The sequence below is a fragment of the Odocoileus virginianus genome, chromosome 13, assembly GCF_023699985.2.
Source record: "Odocoileus virginianus isolate 20LAN1187 ecotype Illinois chromosome 13, Ovbor_1.2, whole genome shotgun sequence".
Taxonomy (NCBI): Eukaryota; Metazoa; Chordata; class Mammalia; order Artiodactyla; family Cervidae; genus Odocoileus; species Odocoileus virginianus.
The window spans coordinates 5,502,948-5,515,327 of NC_069686.1; positions in this window are offsets into that span (position 1 = coordinate 5,502,948).

Sequence of the window (12,380 nt, forward strand, 5' to 3'; positions counted from 1 at the left end):
TAGGAATTTATATGTAACATGATATGTAGAGTGGACTGTGTTAATGTATTCTGTATGTAAAGGAAAAATTAAAGTTCCTGAATAGAAAGGCACAAACACACCAGACATTGGGGGCTAACCCTTCTTTTGAAGGAAAGTATTGGGCAGAATTTTAACAAAACATTATTTAAAGACATTGAAAGATCATCAGTTTAAATCAAGTTTGACGGATTCAATGCTTCAAAAAGGGAAACATCAGCAAAATACACATTTATTTTAGATTTCTTGCTGTGAACAATTTTTACAGTTCCAAGTTTACTGAAAGAGGCCTGTGATGCAATATTATAGTATTGAAGGTGTCAGCGTATTTGGGCTGAAAAATAGTTGGAACTAAGAAAACTGAGTCACACCAAGAAAGAGAGCAGAAAATAGCTGCTAAGGCTGAATATCATATTTGAAAATAATACATTGAAGTTTTCAGTTCAGTTCAATTGCTCAGTCATGTGTGACTCTTTGTGACCCCATGGACTGCAGGGTACCAGGCTTTCCTGTCCATCACCACCTCCCTGAGCTTGCTAAAGCTCATGTCCATTGAGTCAGTCATGTCATCCAACCATCTCATCCTCTGTCATCCACTTATCCTCCTGCCTTCAATCTTTGCCAGCATCAGGATCTTTTCCAACATGTCAGTTTTTCACATCAGGTCGTCAGAGTATTTGCGTTTCAGCTTCAGCATCAGTCCTTCCAATGGATATTTAGGACTGATCTTCTTTAGGATTGACTGGTTTAATCTCCTTGCAGTACAAGGGTCTCTCAAGAGTCTTCTCCAATAACACAGTTCAAAAGCATCAATTCTTTGGTGCTCAGCTTTCTTTATAGTCCAACTCTCACATCCACACATGGCTACTGGAGAAACCATAACTTTGACTAGATGGACCTTTGTCAGCAAAGTAATGTCTCTGCTTTTTAATATACTGTCTATGTTGGCCATAGCTTTTCTTCCAAGGAGCAAGCATCTTTTAATTTCATAGCTGCAATCACCATCTACAGTGATTTTGGAACCCAAGAATATAAAATCTGTCACTGTTTCCATTGTTTCCCCATCTATTGCCCATGAAGTGATGAGACCGGATACCATGATCTCAATTTTTTGATTGTTGAGATTTAAATCAGCTTTTTCACTTTCATCAAGAGGCTCTTTAGTTCTTCTTCACTTTCTGCCACAAAGGTGGTGTCATCTGCATATTTGGGGTTATTGATATTTCTCCAAGCAATCTTGATTCCAGCTTGTGCTTCATCCAGCCCAGCATTTCTCATGATGTACTCTGCATATATGTTAAATAAGCAGGCTGTGACAATATACAGCCTTGACATACTCCTTTCCCAATTTGGAACTAGTCTGTTGCTCCATGTCTGATTCTAGCTGTTGCTTCTTGACCTGCATGCAGATTTCTCAGGAGGCTGGTCAGGTGGCCTGGTGTTCCCATCTCTTGAAGAATTTTCCACAGTTTTTTGTGATCCACACAGTCAAAGGCTTTGGCATAGTCAATAAAGCAAAAATAGATGTTCTTCTGGAACTCTTTTGCTTTTTTGATGACCCAACTTTCTAAGGCATATTGAAGTTTAGATTTTCAAATTTTGGAAGAATTTATGAACATGCTAGCTGATTTGTAAAAGGAAGCCCTGTCTGATTTTAAATGAATAAATTTTAGCAAATAATTTTAAAAGCAATATTATAATCATGTTTAAACTTATAAAAACATTTAATTTGGTATGTGATCCATATTGATCTTCATGCTTGATATGAAACAAAATGAAAACTCTAACAGGAAGAATGCCTTGAACTTTGAGATTTTTCAAGTAATCCCTGATCTTGTTCCTTGGGATTGTTACAATATTGGTCTCAAGGATCATAATCTGCACTCAGTGAAGGCAAGATTATGGAGAAAATATAATCTGGAGGCCTAATTTGTTTGTATAAAGAAAAACACTCCAATGTCATTAAAAGGACAGAAAGATATTATGTTGAAGAAGAAGTGTATCGTATTACGATAAGGAGATAACATTCTGAGATTGTGGCAAAGGTGAAAGGCACAGACAGAATGACTGTCACTCTATGCATTCTTGTTCTGTTCCAGAATGTCAGAAGATTGCCAAGCAGTGCCAGGGCTAGAATTCCTCAATTTATAATTAAATAGGGACTTCCTCTGTCAATTATTTGCTTCCTATTTTCCTATTGAAAGGTTGTTGCTGAACCACAAAAGAAGTCAGGATTCTTGGCCTCTGGAGGAGAAGAATTCAATCCAGGGCCAGAGGCGAGGTTTGATCTCTCAGAGCTTTTGTGTAATAGAGTTTTATTAAAGTATAAAAGGGATAGAGAAAGTTTCTGATGTAGACATCAAAAGCGGGCAGAAAGAGTACCCCCTCGCTTTTATTTACTTATTAGAGTGAATCAAAAGGATGTCTGGAGGTTGTAAAGATCTTACTAGCCCTACTCCCATAATTTACATTTTAAGATAACAGGATTAGCCAGAAAGTTTTTCCCAGAAACTGTCCTCAAGCAGGATACATTATTGTTATATAATCCTAAGGATTGTAGAGGGAAAAAATGTTTGTCCTTTCCTCCTTGAGAATTCCAGACCCCTGTCTCCTTGGGGACACCCAGACTTCTTATCAACCTGCTTAGGAATTGACTCTCTCACTATTCTGGTACTTTTAATTACATATAGAATGAGATTATATCAATAGATCAGTTCTAAATTTTATATATATATATATATATATATATATATATATACATATACATACATATATAGGTATAATGTTATTCAATTTTCACTTCAATGACATTGCTTGTTTTCTTTGGATGCCACATAGCCGCAGATCATCCAAATAAATGTGTATATGTCAGCTGTCAGGGAACAAATGATTGGCATCAGCCATCCATGTTCATTAAGTTGAAGCTTTGGCATGCCCTGTATTAGAAAAAGCCAAATTTAATAAAAGTCATGTAGCCTGCCAGATGTTCCATTGTAAGATATGATAGATTTTACCAGAATAATGTTTCATAAACAAGGTCAGTTGAATTCAATTAAATTGTCTTCATATGTTCTTAATATCAATTTATGAGAATGACAAATTGTTTTATAATTTTGAAACTATAATTTCATTCTTCTATATGTCAATTTCAACTTCCAGTTTATCAAAGAGAATTTTAGTGGTAAGATGCAGGTTTAGTTTATGAAACATAAGAAATGGATGGACTCTAGTATTTTTTTAAGGAAGTTAACCTAGAATGCAGGAATACTATTCTTATTGTGTTATACTATTAGTTTTTTTGTTCCCTGCTCCTTCTTTTTTTCATCCTATTTCTGAACATACCAGAAAAAAGAAAGAAAGAAAGAAAGAAAATATCCTTTTTTCCTGCTTTGAATAGCTTTGTTAATAGCTCAGAAAAAATTGATCATCAATTTCATTCATTTCCTCCCAAATATACTTTTAACTGTATAAAAAATCACTGTCAAATTAAGTCTTAGTAAAAAGCATGCAGAATATAGGTTGAAAACTGGCATAATTTTGTGTATTCTTGCCTGGAAAGCCCTATGGATGGAGCAGCCTGGTAGGCTACAGTCCATGGGGTTGCAAAGAGTTACACGACTGAGCGACTTCACTTTCACTTTCTATATGCTATACATACATATTCTACATACTCAGTATAAAGTATATCACAGAGTAATAACTATTTGTTGGCCAACAAAGTGGGTGAAAGGGACATGTATTTTTGACTCTATTAGTATATTAACTAATTATTTAGAACTGAAACTAAAAATTACAAAGAATAATTGAAATATATTGTGAGGAGGGTAAATTATTAAGAAAAGAAAAAAAAGAGACAGAGCTGCAATATGTTGATTTCTGAAACATCAGATTCAATAATTACTTGAAATTAGATCCTTTTGCCCTCAATTTTCCATAATTTATTTTATTGGATAAATTCTTTGGCCACCTGATATGAAGAGCTGACTCATTTGAAAAGACCCTGATGCTGGGAAAGATTGAGGGCAGGAGGAGAAGGGGACGACAGAGGATGGGATGGTTGGATGGCATCACAATGGATATGGGTTTAGGTGGACTCCAGGAGTTGGTGATGGGCAGGGAGGCCTGGAGTGCTGCAGTTCATGGGGTCGCAAAGAGTTGGACATGACTGAACGACTGAACTAAACTGAATTTTGTGAACTAATCAATAAAATCATGAAAAACAAGTGAAACAAAAAAACCAATAGCAACAATAAAAGCCACAATTTAGTACTTAATTCATAGATTCTGGAATCAAAGGGTTTAACTTTCCTGGCTTGTTTGTTTACTATTTTTCTGATATTAGGCAAGTTACCTAATGCCTCTGTTCCTGTTTACTTATCTGATAGTGGTGGTAATAATGATGTTGGGAGGAATGAATAAGTTAATATGCATAGGGCTCTATGAGCAACACTTAGAAAACAAATGTCAGTATGTGTAAATTATTATAACCCTAACCCTAATTTTTTTAACAGTCTCTTGAATCTTCTTAGGTTTGAATTAGTTTTAAGAATCATCACCATTGTTATGCATAGGAGGTTATCAAACAATAAGATGTTAAGCAGGTTAAGTGGTATTGTTATCTCTTAATCACTTGTTCTCTGACTTCACTCTTTTATAAATCAAACATGCTCTCCTAATTATCAAACTGTATACGTCTTTCTTGGCCCTGCTTCACTGTTTGTGCAGTCTACCTTGAATTGCCTGCATTCATCCCATGACACTTTCGTCTTGTCTCCAGACTTTCCTCTTCTCTTTCTGATTCATTGAATTTCCTTCTGTCAGTCAACATACTTCCCATGGTCATTGAAAGGTCTTCCCAAAGACTAACTTTTATCTACATTTTCTTGTTCTCTAGTATACTTTATTCCCATTTCTTTTGTTAGCACCTCATATTGACCCTTCTCAATCTCTAAGATCCAGGATTAAATATCAGATTCCTAATTCACATAATTTTCTGAGTATTCTAGAAGTACCTATAACTCAATCTGTATAAAACCCCAACTAGCTCTCATCTTTCCTCACTGTCTCTTAAAAGCATGTCTGTTCTTTTAGGTCCAGCTCACCTTTCTAAGCCTACCTTGGCCACTATACTCAGAATAAAAAATTTTCTAACTTCCTATCTTTTGTATGTTAAGGTTTTTCTGCTATTATGGCAGTTACTCAATGTTTATTTAAATTCTAACTATTCCATCTCATGCTCTACTTTTCCTATTAAGATATTTTTAAAAGCATGAACAATGCTTTGTATGAACTTATACATATCAAATATTTAGCATAGAATCTAGAATATAATGAGTATTATTATTTTTAATTTTAATATCAAATCCAGATAAATAATCGAGTGGAGAAAGATTTATAAGAGTCATCATTTAAACATTCCCAAAATAAGTATTTACATGTTATTGTATATAACAGAATTCACTAATGAAATGTTTAGATCCTACTTGCATGTAAAGTAGCAAAAGTAATAAGTCCATGAGGTAGTGTCCTGAATAACATGTGAGCCAAGGAGAGTTCCCTGATGTAGTACTCACTATTTCCTTTCCAATAAGTTGAGTTTCTAAGTGGCCAGACAATAATTAAACTAACAAGAGAACTCATTAGTCAGTCATGAAAGATTTTGTTATTGCTTTAATATGAGAGGTGTGCAGGTAGATGAACTGAGGCAGTATTAAGGGTACAGAAAGTAATATAGTACTGAGATTTAACCTCTGTTTGTACACTGCTGTCCATTATGCTGGCATCCAATACTTTCATGTTTTGCATGCATTATTCCTTAGCTTTCCCTGTGCCACTTCAAAATTATTCTCGCAATACCACCCTGGCCTTGGACTCACTTTTAAATTAAAATGGCTATTATTAATAAGATACATATGTTTGCTTCTGTACACTATGTTTTAAAATAAAACAAAATTACCAATAGATTATATCAGAATTTTAAACTAAAAGCCCAAGAAAAATAGGCCATTAAAGGTTAATAGGAATTTTCTTACACTGTAGGAATATAATTCTCTGTACTCTTGTCACTTTCATTCTAATCTTGAGGTCCAGCTGTTGAATAAATAGATCTGAGATTATCACACAGTATACATTCATGTGTAAAATGGAATTCCTATTACAGTTGATTGCTTCAACTGGAATATTCATTGTAGCATTTCCTGTGAAGAACCCTGCTGCAGTATGTTACGATACACTGAAAACACACTTTACACTTTACTCATCAGTGCCTGGGAAATGTGTTATTTTTAAAATTTTGTTTATTTATTTATGTTTGGTTATACTTTGCACCTTTTTGACAGAAATTATATCAATTTTAGCGTTACTCAGTGATTACATTAAAGGGCAACATATAATATTTCTACACTAGCAATGTTATTTAAATGTGTAAAACCACAGCACAAGCAAATCACTATGTTTGTGCTATTGCAAGGAATATTTATGTTTGTAAGAATAACTTTCTGCAGCTCCCCTTCAGTCCCAGTTGATTTCCTCACTGGTGAGGGGGCTTCCCAGGGTGAAGGAAGCTTTCCTCTTTCACAGCTTCCTTGTTGGGGGGCAGGTCCCATTCCTGAGTCCTTTCTCACTTTCTTTTTACCCCCCCCCCCTTTTTTTGTCCTATCTGGCTACATGGAAATTTTCTTGCCCTTCAGAAGTCTGAGATTTTCTGCCTGCATTCAATAGTCTGTAAGACTCACTGCACATGTAGATGCATTTCCGCTGTATTCTGGGAGGAGTTGAGGTACATGTCCTACTACTCCACCACCACCTTAATCCACTCCCCCAGGAATAACTTTCTATTCTATATTATTAAAGTAAGAATTTTACTGAAAATGACTTTGACTATAAGAATTTAGCCTTGACAATTTATAATCATAGCATGGAATATAGGTGGTGTGTGGTAAAGAATCTGCCTGCCAGTGCAGGAGATGCAGGAGATGTGGGTTGAATCTCTGGGTCGGGAAGATCCCCTGGAGGAGTAAATGGCAACCCATTCCAGTATTCTTGCCTGGAGAACCGCATGAATAGGAGAGCCTGGTGGACTACAGTTCATAGTGTTGCAAAGAGTCAGACATGACTGAGTGATTGAGCAGGCAGAAAACAGATGGATGGAGTAAAGAGGCTGTATCCTCATCATAAGGAATATATGATTGTTTTAAATTCAGATCAACATTTAAGCTCATGACATTTTCCCCCTGATTCCTCCTCTACTTTCCCCTTAAATTTAGACCTCTATCCATTACTCATCTGACTAATTATAAAGTGTTTCCTTGATTTCAGTGATTATCACAACTTTTCCACTCAATGTCACCAGTAAAGCATTCTTTGTAGACACAATTCTAAGAATATCATCCTCCTGATGAAAATGTTCATTAGTTTTTCAAGATCCATGGTCACAATTTACCCACATATTAATATATGCTTGGACCAGTGGTGGATCATTGTAGCAAAACATTCAAAAGAAAGAAGAGTTGTATAAAGAACAATTCAAAGAGTCTTTGAGAGAAAAGTAAATTTTTCTTTCTTCATAAAATTTTCCTCCTAAATAAACAAGTAGGAAAGGTGTATAAAATATTCTTAAGAATCTCTGCAATTTCAGAGGCAATATTTGAAGAGAATAAGACTCACAATACATCAAAACTGAGAAAATATATACTCACTACAGAGATTCTAGGATCACTACAAGTTTTAAGAGTAATAAATCCAAGAACAAGTAGAGTAAGCATATCATAACATTATTAACAATCAGAGAGTGACAAAAATCATATTACAGTTGACTTTAGAGGAACTGCCTTAAGAATGTTCCCTCTCTCAAATGCAGAGATTGCTAGGTAGCTGATTGCTTATAGTCCTGTTCCTGTCTGTGAAAGCCAGAAGTCAATGGTGCTGCCTTACCCAAAAAGCATTCTTCCTCCCTGGGAGTATCTTCCTTTTATAAACTGATGGATGCGGGCACACAAAGGCATAACCTCCCTCAATTTGTGGCTCTTCTGAAGAGCGCCATCCCTGCTTTGGAGCCCTTTCTGGGAGATTAGGCTTCTGTCACAGGCAGCATTAAAGTGTAATTTCTCCTTCTATGTAACCCTGCATTACTCACTGCCCTATGGTCTGGTTCCTGAGAGCTGTCTCCAATAAATACATGCATGAAAGTCTAGACTAGACTTTCTCCTACAGTTTTTTTTTTTTTTTTTGTATACTATTTAGTAAGTATGCTTTTTTTAATCTTTATAAGATTAGTGGCTAGTGTGTGTTGAATATATCGTGAACACACAGAGTATTTGATCCATAACTACATTGCCAAGAAAATGCCTCTTTTAAAATAGATTTGTGCAGCATTTCTATAGGGTTCTAAAGAAAGTGTTAATCTTAGGTGATAATTTTAAAACAGTATGTATACAAAGGATTTATATAAGATTGTTTCAATTCCTCTATGAAAAGAAGTTTATTTCCATCCTTTCCAGGTTAGTGGTTTATATCATTACTTGACAATAAGGCCACTCTGTAGAACAGTGGGAAAGGGGGATTTTTCTTTCAAAAAGTGAAAATGAAGTCACTCAGTCTTGTCCAAGTCTTTGTGACCCCATGGACTTTAGCCTATCAGGTTCCTCCATCTATGGGATTTTCCAGACAAGAATACTGGAGTGGGTTGCCATTTCCTTCTCCATGTTTCTTTCAAAAGGAACTGCTCAACTGTAATTTGTTATGAAGGAACGGATATCTTTTCCTGACTGTAGACAGCAAAAGAGCAACATTGAAGATATTTTAAAATATGAAACAGTCTGATTGATCTTTAATGAAATAGGTGATATCAAAGTTGAGTGTTTTGTTATGTGTTATGATACTCTGCTTTGAGACGTCTGTGGATTTTCCTAGCTTGGATGGTTTTCTTTAAGAAAAAAAAAAAAAATCAGACTGCAACTACTATTAAATTTTTAGAAAATATTCTCTCCAATCAGGAAGCTTCCATATGTCTCCTATCCTTATCCATCAGAGGACAGACAGAATTAAATCAACAGTCACAGAAAACTAACCAAATTGATCAAATGGACCACAGCCTTGTCTAACTCAATGAAACTATGAGCCATGCCATGTAGGGCCACCCAAAATGGATGCATAATAGTGGAGAGTTTTAAAAAACATGGTCCACTAGAGAAGGAAATGGCAAACCACTTCAGTATCTTTGAATTGAGAACCCCATGAACAGTGTGAAAAGGCAAAAAGATATGACACTGAAAGATGAACTCCTTTGGTGGGTAGGTACCAAATACTACTGGAGAAGAGTGGAGAAATAATTCCAGAAAGAATGAAGGGATGGAGCCAAAGAGAAAGCAACACCAGTTGTGGATGTGACTGGTGACTGGAGTAAAGTCTGATGCTGTAAAGAACAATACTGCATGGGAACCTGGAGTGTCAGGTCCATGAAACAAGGCAAATTGGAAGCAGTCAAACAGGAGATGGTAAGAGTGAACATCTACATTTTAGGGATCAGTGAACTAAAATGGACTGGATTGAGTGAATTTAATTCAGAACTACTACTGTGGACAAGAATCCCATAGAAGAAATGAGTAGTCCTTATAGTCAATAAAAGAGTCCAAAATGCAGTACTTGTGTGTAGTCTCAAAAATGACAGAATGATCATATTTGTTTCCAAGGCAAACCATTCAATATCAGAGTAATCCAAGTCTATGTCTCAACCACTAATGTTGAAGAAGCTGAAGTTGAATGGTTCTATGAAGACCTACAAGACCTTCTAGAACTAATACCTGAAAAAGATGTTTTTTTTTTATCATGAGGGACTGGAATGCACAAGGAGGAAGTCAAGAGATACCTGTAGTAACAGGCAAGTTTGGCCTTGGAGTACAAAATGAAGCAAAGGCTAACAGGGTTTTGCCAAGAGAATGCACTGGTCATAAAAAATACCCGCTTCCAACAACACAAGGGATGACTCTACACATGGACATCACCAGATGGTCAATATTGAAATCAGATTGATTATATTCTTTGCAGCCTAATATGGAGAATCTATATACAGTCATCATAAACAGGAACCAGGAGCTGACTGTAGCTCATGTCATGAAGACCTTATTGCAAATTTCAGACTTAAATTGAAGAAAACCACTAGACCATTCAGGTATGACCTAAATCATATCCCTTGCAATTATACTGCACATGCATGCATACTCATTCATGTCAACACTTTGCGACACCATGGACTGCTGCTGGCTAGGCTCCTCTGTCCAAGGGATTCTCCAGGCATGAATGAGGGAGTGGGTTGCCATTTCCTACTCCAATGATTATAGAGTAGAAGTGACAAATAGAGTCAAGGGATTAGATTTGATAGAGTGCCTGAAGAACTATGGACAGCAGTTTGTTACTTTGTAGAGGAGGCAGTGACAAGACAACTCCCAAGAAAAAGAAATACAAAAAGGGAAAATGACTGTCTGAGGAGGTCTTGCAAATAGCTGAGAAAAGAAGAGAAGCTAAAGGCAAAGGAGAAAAGGAAAGGTATACCCATTTGACTGCAGAGTTCCAAAGAATAGCAAAGAGAGATAAGAAAGCCTTGCTCAGTGATCAATGCAAAGAAATAGAGAAAAACAATAGAATGGGAAAGACGAGAGATCGCGTCAAGAAAATTAGAGATACCAAGGGAACATTTCATGCAAAGATGGGCACAATAAAGGGCAGAAATGATATGGACCTAACAGAAGCAGAAGATATTAAGAAGAGGTGGCAAGAATACACAGAAGAGCTATAAAAAAAGAGCTCAATGACCCAGATAACCACGATGGTGTGATCACTCACCAAGAGCCAGACATCCTAGAGTCTGAAGTCAAATGGTCATTGGGAAGCATCACTACAAACAAAGTGGAGGTGATGGAATTCCAGCTGAGCTATTTCAAATCCTAAAAGATGATGCTGTGAAAGTGCTGTACTCAGTACGCCAGCAAATTTGGAACACTCAGCAGTGGCCACTGGACTGGAAAGGTCAGTTTTCATTCCAATCTCAAAGAAAGGCAATGCCAAAGAATGTTCAAACTACTGAACAATTGTCTTCATCTCACATGCTAACAAAGTAATGCTCAAAAATTTCCAACCCGGGCTTCAAAACTATGTGAGCCAAGAACTTCCAGATGTTCAAGATGAATTTAGAAAAGACAGAAGAACTGAGATCAAATTTCCAACATCTGTTGGATCATAGAAAAAGCAAGAGTTCCAGAAAAACACCTACTTCTGCTTTATTCACTATGCCAAGCCTTTGACTGTATGGCTCACAACAAACTGTGGAAAATTCTTCAAGAGATGAGAATATCAGACCATGTGACCAGCCTCCTGAGAAATCTGTATGAAGGTCAAGAAGCAACAATTAGAATCAGACATGGAGCAACTGAATAGTTTCAAATTGGGAAAGAAGTATGTCAACCCTGTATATTGTCACCCTGCTTATTTAACTTATATGCAGAGTACATCATGAGAAACACTGGGCTGGATGAAGCACAAGCTGGAATCAAGATTGCCGGGAGAAATATCAATAACCTCAGATATGTAGATGACACCACCCTTATGGCAGAAAGCAAAGAGGAGCTAAAGTGCCTCTTGATGAGTGAAAGAGGAGAGTGAAAATGCTGACTTAAAACTCAACATTGAAAAATCTAAGATCATGGCATTTTGCCCTATCACTTAATGGGAAATAAATGAGGGAACAATGGAAACAGTGACAGGCTTTATTTTCTTGGGCTCCAAAATCACTGCAGGTGGTGATTGCAGTCATGAAATTAAAAGGCGCTTGCTCCTTGAAAGAAAAGCTATGACCAACTTAGATAGCATGTTAAAAAGCAGAGAAATTACTTTGCCAACGTAGGTCTGCCTGGTCAAAGCTATGGTTTTTCTGGTAGTCAGGTATGGATGTGAGAGTTAGACCATAAAGAAAGCTGAACATGAGGAATTGATGTTTTTGAGCTGTGTTGTTCAGAGGACTCTTGTGAGTGCACTGGACTACAAGGAGGTCAAACCAGGCAATCCTAAAGGAAATCAGTCCTGAATATTCATCAGAAGGACTGATGCTGAAGCTAAAACTCCAATACTTTGGCCACCTGTTGCGAAGAACTGACTTGTTGGAAAAAATTGTGATGCGGGAAAGATTGAAGGCATGAGGAGAAGTGGACAACAAAGGATGAGATGATTGGATGGCATGACTGACTCGATGGACAGGAATTTGAGCAAGCTCTGGGGGCTGGTGACCAACAGAGAAGCCTGGCGTGCTGCGTGCGCTCTTTGCAAACCCATGCAGTCCATGGGTTTGTAAAAAGTTGGACATGTCTGAGTGA